A 12,491-nucleotide genomic window follows, 5' to 3' on the forward strand; every position below is an offset into this window, starting at 1 on the left:
CTTTATTTCCCACACTACGGCGTGCCTCATAGTCGTATTCTGGTTTGGACACGTAAAACTTCAGCAATGCTATATTATCGTACTTTCGCGCATGCACTGTGGAATAGTATAACGTTTGCAAAAATGCTGAAAAAAGTAGCTTTGATGCTTTTTTATATTGCTTGTTGTTGATGAGTGCGTATGTTAAAGCCGAAAAAATTCATTATTGTTGTACAGTCTATGGTTTTAATAAAGCAATGCTCGACGGGGCCACTTCCTCTGGCTTCAGCTGGTAACCGTTGGGCCATCGTCGCTGTTGACCATCTCACGCGATACGCCGAAACTGCCCCCTTCCCAACGACTTCTGCGCGCGATGTCGTCCCATTCCTGCTCAACCGATTCATGCTGTTTCACGGCAGAGTGTAATAGAACAGGGGAGAATTCGGAAGGAGCATCGAAAAGTGAAGACCAAACAGAGCCGATCCGCTTGCGGCGCTGCCATCGGTAGTGTGCAGTGTGTCGTCGTGTAAGAGTTGTGCGCGGCTCCGCCGAATTGGTGCAGGGGTAGAATGCCCGGTTCCCACTCAAAATGTTCTGGTTCGAATCGCAGCTTTAGATGGTGGGTTTTTATTCTTAGTGTCACCTTTTATAGCTGTATTGCTTCCCCTTTTTATTTTTTAAAACTAGCGTCAGTTCCTACGTGTTGCTTCAAAAAGTAACGCAAAATGTGAACTAAAGTAAAGGAAATTCAACAGTCAGAGTAGGTACTTACAGCGCCACCACCTGACATTCAACAAAAACGAAAAGTATGACCTCCGAGATTTTTGCGCATACGAGACTCAAAACAAGATTTCCCATTTAACGCTAATTTTTGCATCAATACGTAGCAACAGAAGCTAGGTTTAAGAAACAAAGGAAAACCAATATAGCTATATAAGGTGACGCTAAGAACCCAACAATTACAGCTGCGATTCGAACCCGGGCCTTTTCAGTGGGAACTGGGCATTCTACACCTGCACCACTTTTGGCGGAGCCGCATTCAACTCCTGATGGACGACACATTGCAGACTACCGATCTCAGTGCCACAAGCGGATTGACCCTGCTTGGGCTTCACTGTTTGCACGTTGGTATTGCGGCCGTGGTGAGTACGTCTACTTAGGACAGGTAGTAACCGCGGAGCCGAACCACGAGAGTGAAATAACTAGAAGAATAAGGATGGGATGGGGCTCATTCGGCAAGCATTATCAATTCATGAATGGTAGTCTACCACTATCCCTCAAGAGGAAGGTATATAACAGCTGCATCTTACCGGTACTTACCTACGGAGCAGAAACCTGGAGAATTACAAAGAGGGTTCAACTTAAATTGAGGACGACGCAGCGAGCGATGGAAAGGAAATTAATAGGTGTAACCTTAAGAGACAGGAAGAGAGCACAGTGGGTCAGGGAACAAACGGGGGTTAAGGATATCATAGTTGAAATCAAGAAGAAGAAATGGATACGGGCCGGGCACCTAGCATGTCGGCAGGATAACCGGTGGTCATTAAGGGTAACTGACTGGAATCCAAGAGATGGCAAACGCGTGAGGGGTAGGAAGAAAATTAGGTGGGTAGATGACATTAAGTAGTTTGTAGGTATAACGTGGCAGCATAAAGCACAGGACCGGGTTGATTGGTGGAACATGGGAGAGGCCTTTGCCCTGCAGTGGGTGTAGACAGGCTGATGGTGATGATGATGACTGCGGCCGTTCCGAGCAATCCCCTGTTCTAGTACACTCTAGTCACGGTGCACCACAGGAGCTGCTCAGCGATCGAGGCCTTGTCTTCTTTTCGGAACTCGTCAAAGCCACTCTTATAGAAGGCCACGCTGTTCGACGCAAAATTACTGCTTAATACCCGCAGATCAATGGACTCATCGAACGTTTTAACCGTACGCCAGGCGACATGCTCTCAACGTACCTCGCCGTCGGTCACACAAATTGGGATGCAATCCTGCCCTTCGTCACTTACGCCTACAATAGGCCTGACTGGCTGCCCAGGCGGCGCTGCGAAAACGGTGCTAAAAAGCGCCCCCTACGATAAGTTCTTTGGTTTCGAGTAGTCAGACTGGCGGCCGCATGCAGCACTAAGCTCAGATGCGCAATGGAGCCGCCGCTGTCGGTTGTGCTGCGCTTTGGATCTCGGCCAAATTCTGGCGCGGCTGAGTTTTTCCGGCCAAGCAGTCTGCGTAAACGCAAGAAGCTCGTCAACGTCAAGTACGTTTACGACGTGCAGGAGATTGAAGGAACCACTTCAGCGCGCTGCAACTCGCAAGTGCAGCGAATCTCATACGACGTTGAACTCGAGTTAAGTTTTACGAGGCATGCTCGCGCGATTAACGACAGTGCGTAAACGAAAAGATTGCTGTTAAGACAGCCGTAATGATTTGCCTTACACGACGAAACGGAATCAAGAAAGGTCCAGTGACGAAGGCTAGCCGTCGGCGGCCCGAATGAACGCATTCGCGCCGTGTGCCATTTTCTGCCGCATTCAGTCGCAAACACACTTTTTCCTCATGCACGGTCGTAATTTTCAACATTTGCTTCTAGGGAATTCGTCAAATTCTGTCAGCGTGCGGTGGCGGTCGAGAAGCGACGGCGCGCAATGTTTACAGCAGGCCGCTGGAAGCAGCCGGCTGTAAGGTGCCGGAAAAATCGTAGGCACATACGCAAGGTGACACATGGCATCGTTTTTCTCGTTTCCCACGAAATGCCGGCTGCATATCCTCGTGATCGCCGTCGGCAGCCACGGCGTGCCGTCTGGACTGCACACAGGGAATATATACACATACACAATTTTATTTTCGATTCATGGGCGCTGCCATCTTGGACTGATGTTTAGCCGTCGCGAAAACGTGTCTTGTAAACATTGCAAAGCATTGGTGATGTTTTTCGAGAAAGTTGTTTTCAATAAATTGTAGACGACATGAGTATACTGTTTTTCTAGGACGTTTTTGTATCTCGATTAATTACGCTTCTTTGTATACTATTAAGGCTTTTACAAACGTGCTGGGTTGTTCTTGGTCTAGATAAGACGGCAGCGGCTAAAATTGTGGTAGTTATAAAAATTACGCTGAAAACCCTCATTCGCTTAGAAACTCCTATGCTTGGAAGTTAAGCGCAATGTAGACAGCTCAAATATTGTCACAGGGTCATGACGTCGACGAAGGCAGCAGTCAGCAGGTCTGAGATGAAACTCTTTATATGTGGCCGAACTTGTGGCCGGGAAACTGAAAGTCAAACTACAGCAATACGCTGATAGCGGCGAACAGAGCGTCTACCGTCGATCAGCTGACAAGCGGTCAAGCGCGTCGGCTTTTATGGAGGCGCTGTTGAACTTTCCAGCGATATCGCTGGTGGCGGCGTTATCTCTCGACAAAGCTGGAACATTCGCGTGCGGCGCGCAATCTTACCAAAACGATCTACTACAATCGCGAAGCTTCTCGAACACTGCTTCGCGGACAGCGTCGAGCGTTGATAACCGTCTTTGCTGGTCAAACCCGAATACATCAAAATAAAACAAGAAGTCGGCGTGGCAATATAGACCGAACATCGATTCTTAGCCAATCAATGAACAACGCACGCGGGCCAATGCGTGCAGACGACCTTATGCATATCCACCTAAGTATCCACTTAACTAGTACAGTAAGAAAGTTGCCGCGCAGTTGCTCGCGGCAACTGCGCGGCGACCGCAGCGTTATGCCGTGGCAGCAGACGACGCACCGGTAGTAGCGCAAGACGGAACTGCAGCGCCGCTAGTTCTCGCGACCGCCGTTCGGACCACCCTCCTCCGCTGGCGGAGATACGGAGCTTTGAAACTGAGTTTGTTCTAGTAACGTTGGACTAACTGTTCTTGTGCTTCCCCTTTTCCGCCGTGCCGAAAAGAAAGAGACCCATGGGTGTTGATTCCACAGTGGACACTTGACTCACCATGCTAGAGAATAACAAGAGAGACTGTTCTGCGAACCGTGCGGGACTAAGGACAATTGTACGGCTATGTTCAACTTTTGGTGCCTTTGTGCATCATAAACATATTTGTTTTTGCTTGCTGTCCTGTCGCAGATACAGGTCGCGCACATCTTTTTTTTTATTATATTTGCATTTATGTAAAATGTTTTATGGCTACTTTACGATGTTGGAGGCATAAAACGTTGTTTTGCCTGCGTATCTCTGCGCTTTTTAATCCCTAAAAGTCCGCCTCTACATCTGACATGTCATAACTACTTAGTAATAGTTATGGGTCTCATTATACCGTAGAACATTAGACCTTCGGCGGCTAATAGAGCTGGGAAGACTGGCTTTGGGGTGTAGATACATATAGTACAAGCGTAGACTGCAGCGGTCTACTGTACCCTTCGTCTAAAGTTGAGCCGGCGGAGCGCTGCTCGCTCTGCCGGCTCATGGCTTGCACCGCTCCCTCCATGCATCGTGGCTGAGCTCGCTAGCGCAAGCTACATTTGCATACCCTGCGCTGCGCTTCTGTGACGTGCGCGTCAGGCGAGTAGCCTTCTAATCTCGCTGTGCTTTCGTAACGGCGTCCGCATTGAACCCTCCTCTCCTTCCTCCAATGTTGTCCTCTTGTTTGGCGCTTGCTTGTGTGGATGCGCTCGGGGCACGTCAGCAGTCGCCTGGCCGGATACCGTAGGAGTAAGACCTGTGAGCGCTTCCGCTGTCTTGCGCTCGCTCCGTTCTCGTACAATGGAGGTGGACGACGGTTAACAACCTGGTCATCGCCCACTGTGTGCGTTCACATAGTCTATATGCTTACATAAAGGTCCCTCAAAGTTTACTGAAACCGAACATTCCACACACACTCCCCATCCAAGGCAGTTAAGCTAGCTAGCTCCATTGCGTCGCATAAGGCGCAGCTAAAGACACCTACATTTCGTTTTCGTCTAGGAAATTTGATGGCATGCTGGGTAGTACATCCGTTGCACGGTCAACATGAATGTATTGACTCACCGTTTCGCTTAGGGTTTACAGGTCGCACAGTGCTTGCCTAACTCAAGCTGGAATGATTCTCAATGTAGGTTTGAGAAATCCTTTCTTAAAAAGAGACGTTGAAATACCACCAAAACCACTTAAATTTAGGTTACAATGCTTCTGCAATATAGACTGTAATATTATTTTCTTCCTTTTTAACACGAAAGTGTTTTATGACGGGGTTCACCAAGATTTTCATAACGTATTTTTGTCACAGAAATACGTCAGCAATATGAACGCCATCAAATGGCAAAGAAAAAATCTTCCAGGAAAAGTTGCGTTGACCAGAGTCGAACCCATGACCTCTCGGTCTGCGACGATGGCTGGTGGGCGTGTAGCCAACTGAGCTACCCCAAAACATATAATGGAGGCTACACGAACGCGCCTTTTATCTTTCACACATTCTTCTCACAGTGCTCTTGCATGGATGGATGTATGAATGCTATGAGCGTCCTGTTCATAATGGGGTGGTGACATGTGTTCCACCAGGCTCGAAAAACAAAAGAAAAGATTACACCATCTCCGGCTATTTGGTCCGGCAGTCTGTTTAGGCGTCCATTGACCCATGCCAAACTAGAGCATTTGCACGATCGCGTTCCGTTGGCGTTCGTTGCGCATGCTACCAGCCTCGCGTCGTAGAACGCTAAGGGGAACGCTAGGCGCGTCGTGTCTTCCCTCCTGCCTGGCCGTGGATTCTCACATGGCGAGCGGGGAACGCGGTCCACAGGCGCGTCAGAGGGGGGGGGAGGGGCGTAGGAGAAGAGAGAGGGGAAGGGGACGCGCATGCGCTGGCGCTGATGCGGCGTTTTTTAAGATGCTTCGCATCTAAAAAAAAAAAAAAAACGCGCCGTTGCTGCCACTGTCCTATTCGGCGCGTTTCTAAGAGAAGTGTATTTTCGTTTAAGAGACCGCGAACTGGTGGCTTCAGCACGAGCCTCGCCCATAGCGTCCATCCATATCGAAAAAATAGCTATCCGACGCTCGCCTGGCTGTCGCGCCCGCGTTCTCCGCTTGCCCTGTGAGAATTAAATGCCAGGATACAGGGAAGACACAACGCGCCTAGCGTTATCTTCGCGTTTCACGACGCTTTGGAGGAGTGCACATCGAGTATCAGTGCTTATTATGTGCTTGTTGATATCATATTTGCGCCGGATTCGCCCATATGCGGTGTCCATGTATGTGTTAAGAACTTCAGCTACCGCAAGGTTTAAATCATGATCATGGGCTTTAGTCGTCGGTACGGAAATGTGCCACTAGGCGTCAACGTGAGCGTGTCCACATCACGCGGTGCTACATCTACCAAACAACAATAGACATTATGCAAGCTCTGATATACCAATGCACTAAAGCAATGAACTACCTTTGTGACGACACGTTTCACTTTCGTGTTATACCGACTCCTACGACAGAGGGATCAACCATCTTTTTGCTATTACTTCTCCTCCCTCACCATACAGAATCTGTGCCCTCTCCCTGCGCCCCTGCCTTTTTTTCTCGGTCCTCTCTGCCACCCGTAAGTGTTCCTTCACTGTCCTCCGGTGATTCTAGCAGCGGCCTACTGTTTTGCCCTTGCTATATATACAGAATAGACGCACATACAACGTGATTTTTATTGCGTAACGTAAAGGCAATGAAATGAAGAGGCATAGAAAAAGGCAAGCTCTATGCATTATTTAGGAGCAGGGTTCACGAAGTACTAAAGGGGTGCGTGGAGAGCAGAGCTGGTTACACTCGTACACATTTCAAGCTTGCAATACCAAACATCCAGAAAAAAACAAGATCTGTCAGCACCAGCTCTTTAACAGCTCGCTTTACTCCTCATGTAAGAGAAGCATCAAGACTACACATGTTTATATCGATGGCTCTATCCTGCCGAGCAGCTGAAGCTCGGCGGTCGTGATACCAACGAATGCCACAACTATCAAACTCGGGAGGGCTCACCCAACAACCTTTACGGCAGCATAGGTAGGACTACGGCTCTGGGTAGGAGCACTTCGCGCCGCTCTGCTTTTCATTAATGACCAAGAAACAAGAAGAGTGGGCAATGTTCTGCGGCTGTAAGGCGGCACTGCAGTCTCTACTGGCGGCATTTCGCCGTGGTCCGCACCATCAGCTGGCATTTGAGACTGCATACATGTTAGACCGCCCAACCGAAGAAGGTAACCAGATTACATTTCAGTGGCTACCAGCAGCTGGTATTTGAGACTGCATACATGTTAGACCGGCCAACCGAAGAAGGTCACCACATTACGTTTCAGTGGCTACCATCAGCTGGTATTTGAGACTGAATACATGTTAGACCGCCCAACCGAAGAAGGTCACCACATTACATTTCAGTGGCTACCAGCAGCTGGTATTTGAGACTGCATACATGTTAGACCGGCCACACGAAGAAGGTCACCACATTACATTTCAGTGGCTACCAGGTCAATGGGGGACTGTCGGCAATGAACGCGCCGATCCAGCTGTCCGTTCAGCCCATACAGAAGACCATGACCAGTCGAAACCTCTTTCTGAGAGACGCTGCCCGGGAGCTCTGCACGCTCGCTCGCGAATGCACGACTGTACATGGGAATGCGCAGCATTTGACGCATTCACAAGTACACTCCCTTGAACCCAAGTTGAGCCTTCGGCTTTCATCATGACTCCGCCGTGTTGACGTTACCGTTATGTGTAGAATATGCTTAGGCGTCGCGCTAACCCATGATCACGCGTTCCGCATAGGGATGGCCGGCACTGCCGCATGTAAACGCTGCGCCGATGACGAAACGCTTAATTCTACATGTTCGATGCGACTGCCCGAAGTATAGCACGCAGAGACCTGTTTGTGATGCTCTGAACAAGTTAGACGGCCAGCCTCTGTCAGAGGAAGGAATACTACTTCATCGTCAAGATTCAGTATAACAAAAGAAGGCCGTACAAGCGCTACTAGGCACCCTGAGATCTACTGGCCTGCATGAACGACTCTCAGTGGAAAGCTCCTCTTTGTGTGGGTGAGTGGTTCAGTTGTTTTGTCTTACTTATTTCTCATCTGTAGCTCTTTCTTTGAAGTCTCCTATTTCCTAACGACTCTCAGTGGAAAGCTCCTCTTTGTGTGGGTGAGTGGTTCAGTTTTTTTGTCTTACTTATTTCTCATCTGTAGCTCTCTCTTTGAAGTCTCCTATTTCCTTACCCCAGTGCAGGGTAGCATACAGAATACTACCATCTGGTTAACCTCCCTACCTTCCTCCTGTATCTCTCGTCTTCTTCAAGCTCGTGGGCCGAGCCTAAGTTATACGAAGACATGGTAAGAAATGTGAATTGTTTTATGAACATCGCCGGCTGCTGTCCTGGCCGGCTGCTTTCGCCTTGGTGACAATGAAAGCACCAGCCAGGACATATTCAGGCTAGCTTTAAATGGTACCCCAAGTTAAAGCAAAATACTGACGTATCTAATAGCTCATCTGCAATAAAAAAACCGCAAATGGTGTCCCCCGCTAATATGGCTATCAAAGTACAATAAACAAGCCACAGAAACTATGGCTGTTTTGCGCAAGCAAATGGACGACTGGAAACAATTATCGACTGGAACAAGCTCGACCGTAGGAGAGGAGAAACATCTGGCGTCTTTTGCTAAGCAGCTGGCGTCTTTTCGTTTAGCTTGAGAAAACATCTGGCGTCTTTTCGTTTGCTTTTAGAAAACATCTGGCGTCTTTCGTTGGTTTATTTCATCATCAACGGCGTTTGAACAAACTTTTTATTGTTTATTCACGCACAGGAGAAATCTCACCAGGCACTACCTTGGAGGTAAACAATGGCTGCTAATGGGAATGAGAGATAGAAGAAGTCGGCTTTTAGCTAACACTTACACTTCTACTTCTACTAACGTTTCCTACTGGACATGCCAATGTCTGCTAATGGGGAAATGAGGAACAGAAGAATTCGGCTTTTAGTTAAAGCGCACGCTGAGAATTTTTATTGTTCAACAACGCACAGGAGAAAGCTCCCACCGGCACCACCTTGGAGGTCAAGAATCTGGTACTAGCGTTAAGACTGGTTACGCACTACGACGGGGACGAACGGGTGCCGCTTTAAGCAGCTTCGCCCCTAAAAATATTACACCATATCTTACTAAAGGCAACCATGTGGGGATGTGAAGCAGCTCATGGGTCGACGTAAAAGTTCCGTTCATCACGGGCACCTTGCCCGATGTTGACGCATCCTTGCAAGTGGAGCACACCAGACTTCATTGTAGTTGCTGCTGCTGTTACTCGCCACGAACTCTTGTCGAAGCACGCCGCGCGGCTTCCATCGCGCGTCTGTAGAATCTCGTTCCCCGACTCCATCACGTGATTGCTGAGAAAGTGCAAGGGGGTGAGGCCACAGCGTCTTACCAAGCCCCTTACACAGGCCCGAACCCGCTAGCGCGTGCCAGCGCGTTCTGACTAGCATACAACGCGTTGGTTCATCGCGCGTCTGCAGAATCTCGTTCGTTGACGCCCATCACATGATTGCTGAGAGTGTCACGGGAGAGAGGCCACAGCGTCTTACACAGGCCCGAACGTGCAAGCGCGTGCCAGCACACATGGTCCCGGGCCCCTAAAGTGCTTTGCACGTATCATCATCAAGGCGGGGTCGAAGAACAAGAGGACGAATACTTCTCCTTGGCTCGAGCGCTCGCACAGATGGCTATGCTCGGTGTAGAAAGCGGACGGTCGCCAATGGAACTACGAACAAAGCCCAGCGCAATAGCTGCTTCGCATCTAAAAAGATAACTACCGAATATGCTTTGGAAGTCGTATAACTAATGTGAAAGCGTAGAATCTTACTGTAGGTTGCGGACTTCCCTAGAGCGCCGTTGTCGGGCAGCATCGCCATGGCATCTTTTTCCAGCGTTCGCCAGTGTCTGGAACAGCCCTATGGAATACACATTCGGGCCGCCACCAAAACGCCGGTTTGTCATTAATTTTAGCGAAGTCTACATTTGCCCTGTATCCAATTCTCCATGTCGGCTGTGCACAGCGCTCTAGAAAGGCTTTTATTCCAACAGCACAAATTGAAAAGAAACCTTGATGAAAAGGCATTCATATGGTTCACTTATATTGTACAGCGAAGCTCTATACCTCCTAGCATAATGGTTTCGTCTCCGCGGCCTAAAAAAATACGCCACGCCCCTAAACCATCAAGAGACGCTCGCGCTCGCGTGCTCCTTTGATATCACATGCGAGCGTCCCCTGCGTTTTCATCTCGGACGCTGAGAAAGGGCACTAGGATAGGTGGACAGACGAGCCGACGAATGCTGTCGCCGTACACTCCTACACAACTACAACGCCACCACAGCAATTTCGACCTCTGAGTGCCAGGGGCGTAGCCAAGGGAAGGGGTGGTGGGGGGGTTCAAATCCCCCCCCCGAAATTTTCAGTTTTGCTTGCGTATATAGGCATGCACACATACAAACGCACGCACAAACATTCATAAAGTATGGTTGAACCCCCCCCGAAAAAAATTTCTGGCTACGCCCCTGCTGAGTGCATTAGGGGCCCTTTAGCAATTGAAGCCAAATGGTACATCTTTCTTTGCAGTCAGGCATACAGCAATACAGCATAGAGCTCAGTACTCGTTTCAATAAAGAAAACCAAAAAATAACTCTGACTGGATAAGGGGCCCTTTAGCAATTGAAGCCAAATGGTATATCTTTCTTTGCACTCAGGCATACAGCAATACAGCATAGAGCTCAGTACACGTTTCAATAAAGAAAAGCAAAAAACAACTCTGAGTGGATTAGGGACCCTTTAGCAATTGAAGCCAAATGGTACATCTTTCTTTGCACTAGGGCATACAGCAATACAGCATAGAGCTCAGTACTCGTTTCAATAAAGAAAAGCAAAAAAACAACTCTGAGTGGATTAGGGGCCCTTTAGCAATTGAAGCCAAATGGTAATCTTTCTTGCACTCAGGCATACAGCAATGCAGCAATAGAGCTCAGTACTCGTTTCACTAAAGAAAACCAAAAAAACAACTCTGAGTGGATAAGGGCCCTTTAGCAATTGAAGCCAAATGGTATATCTTTCTTTGCACTCAGGCATACAGCAATACAGCATAGAGCTCAGTACTCGGTTTTCACTAAAGAAAACCAAACACACTCTGAGTGGATTAGGGGGCCCTTTAGCAATCGAAGCCAAATGGTATATCTTTCTTTGCAATCAGGCATACAGCAATACAGCATAGAGCTCAGTACTCGTTTCAATAAAGAAAAGCAAAAAAACAACTCTGAGTGGATTAGGGGCCCTTTAGCAATTGAAGCCAAATGGTATATCTTTCTTTGCACTCAGGCATACAGCAATACAGCATAGAGCTCAGTACTTGTGTCAATAAAGAAAACCAAAGAACAACTCTGAGTGGATTAGGGGCCCTTTAGCAATTGAAGCCAAATGGTACATCTTTCTTTGCATTCAGGCCTACAGCAATACAGCATAGAGCTCAGTACTCGTTTCAATAAAGAAAACCAAAAAAGAACTCTGAGTGGATAAGGGGCCCTTTAGCAATTGAAGCCAAATGGTATATCTTACTTTTTAATCAGTCATACAGCAATACAGCATAGAGCTCAGTACTCCTTTCAATCAAGAAAAGCAAAAAAACAACTCTGAGTGGTTTAGGGGCCCTTTAGCAATTGAAGCCAATGGTATATCTTCTTTGCACTCATGCATACAGCAATACAGCATAGAGCTCAGTACTCGTTTCAATAAAGAAAAGCAAAAAACAACTCTGAGTGGATTAGGGGCCCTTTAGCAATTGAAGCGAAATGGTATATCTTTCTTTGCACTCAGGCATACAGCAATGCAGCATAGAGCTCAGTACTCGTTTCAATAAAGAAAAGCAAAAAACAACTCTAAGTGGATAAGGGGCCCTTTAGCAATTGAAGCCAAATGGTATATCTTTCTTTGCATTCAGGCATACAGCAATACAGCATAGAGCTCAGTACTCGTTTCAATAAAGAAAAGCAAAAAACAACTCTGAGTGGATAGGGGCCCTTTAGCAATTGAAGCCAAATGGTACATCTTTCTTTGCACTCAGGCATACAGCAATACAGCATAGAGCTCAGTACTCGTTTCACTAAAGAAAACCAAAAAACAACTCTGAGTGGATTAGGGGCCCTTTAGCAATTGAAGCCAAATGGTACATCTTTCTTTGCATTCAGGCATACAGCAATACAGCATAGAGCTCAGTACTCGTTTCAATAAAGAAAACCAAAAAAGAACTCTGAGTGGATAAGGGGCCCTTTAGCAATTGAAGCCAAATGGTATATCTTTCTTTGCACTCAGGCATACAGCAATACAGCATAGAGCTCAGTACTCGTTTCAATCAAGAAAAGCAAAAAACAACTCTGAGTGGATTAGGGGCCCTTTAGCAATTGAAGCCAAATGGTATATCTTTCTTTGCACTCATGCATACAGCAATACAGCATAGAGCTCAGTACTCGTTTCAATAAAGAAAAGCAAAAAAAAAAAACAAC

Source organism: Rhipicephalus sanguineus, chromosome 4 (assembly GCF_013339695.2).
Source record: "Rhipicephalus sanguineus isolate Rsan-2018 chromosome 4, BIME_Rsan_1.4, whole genome shotgun sequence".
Lineage (NCBI taxonomy): Eukaryota > Metazoa > Arthropoda > Arachnida > Ixodida > Ixodidae > Rhipicephalus > Rhipicephalus sanguineus.